This window comes from Sesamum indicum, unplaced genomic scaffold (genome assembly GCF_000512975.1).
Source record: "Sesamum indicum cultivar Zhongzhi No. 13 unplaced genomic scaffold, S_indicum_v1.0 scaffold00199, whole genome shotgun sequence".
Lineage (NCBI taxonomy): Eukaryota > Viridiplantae > Streptophyta > Magnoliopsida > Lamiales > Pedaliaceae > Sesamum > Sesamum indicum.
In genome coordinates this window covers 112,632-113,999 of record NW_011628094.1, presented here as the reverse complement: position 1 = coordinate 113,999, position 1,368 = coordinate 112,632, and the positions used below count along the sequence as shown (strand labels likewise).

Below are 1,368 nucleotides of genomic sequence, written 5' to 3'. Positions count from 1 at the left end.
TGACACTCTTATAAACAAGACCGTCGTGCTTTGTTATGTTGATCGCCAGCATGGTAAGTCCTCAAAGGTATCTAAAAGATTTTGACAATACTTATGTTCCATTTATTCTCCTCCCAATGTCATTGTGCTACTAGTGTTAACTTAATACCACCCAATCTCCATGCCCAAATATTGTACTCCTTCAACCCTTGAACAACATTAAAAAGATAAACATAGGACGAGGACCAGCCCACCCATCCACTCAAAAGAATAGCTAGCACTACCAATGAACTAATGAATCGGTTCGCATAAGTTTCAGATCTATTAACAAGTTGAATATTTTCGAGAAAAAAAAATGAAAGTGTTTTGGGGGTAGCTGATCATAAATCAATCTTGAGTAGCATAATCATTCATGATACATGTACTCACAAAGCTCCACAACTCAGTAAATTACCAAATTAAACAATATTTGAGCAGAAGCTCATCAGCTTCAATATTACCCAAACTGACTAAATACAGGAATATCACGAATAACGTCTACATAAGACCAAACTGTACAGAAAATCCTAATTTGAGGTTCAAACAGCAGAAACACCCTCTCACTCACAATATGGTATTAGATGATGAATGTATTCAACTTGGAAAGGAGACTGAACTGTTCGTGGTAATAACCAACAATGATAAACTGTGAAGGCCCTTAAAACCATCAGAAATTGAAGCTGGTTCTTGAATTAGAAGATAAAGAGGGATGAAAATTGGATTTGGACAGGTCAAGGGGACCAAACATCATAAAAGAAAAAGTGGCTTCCATTAAAACTTCATGTAATAGAATTCATCATTCAAAAAGAACTAGCATGGTTCTGAAAATTAACTGTTACAAGTCATAAGAAAAGCGGAAATCTCTGCTCACCAGATGCATACGAGATTATTTGCCTTTTCAATGGTGAAATATAATGAGCCCCTTGGAATGCAGCAGCGGGCAGTACATTGAGTGGTCTGAAATCAATGGAATATGCCTTCTGAAAGCCATCATTGTCAAGTTTGCAGGTCTCCTGTCTGATTCATATCCTCTTAGCAATGAACCTGAGCAACCATGGAACACTCATGATTTAGATAAATGTTCACGTCCTACAAATTGTCAAATCTTAAGAGCTGGAATAACAATGGAAGATTACGGGATAATTATACAGACATGTACCCTCAGGTTTGGGTATTACGGATTAAATGAAAAAAAGAAAAAAAAAAAAAAAACGGAAAGGCCTGCGTATTGAAAAAATTATGTTTCCACTCTTGCTCATATTTTACATTACATATTCCACATAAAAAACTGGATGCGGTGGGTGAATTTATGATGTAAAGTTGGACTGCATTGGGCGTCTTAATTGTTTA

The 1,368-nt window shown here is 36.3% G+C and overlaps 1 long non-coding RNA gene across 2 annotated transcripts in view; it reads right to left on the bottom strand.

Annotated features, from left to right (window-relative positions):
- Positions 1-1,170, bottom strand: part of LOC105179755 — a 10,246-nt gene extending 9,076 nt beyond the window's left edge. For both annotated transcript variants that reach the window (XR_002286382.1, XR_002286383.1), the window contains exon 1: positions 890-1,170. This is a non-coding gene — a long non-coding RNA (uncharacterized LOC105179755). The remainder of the gene's footprint in view (positions 1-889) is intronic.
- Between the last annotated feature and the right edge of the window lie 198 nt (positions 1,171-1,368).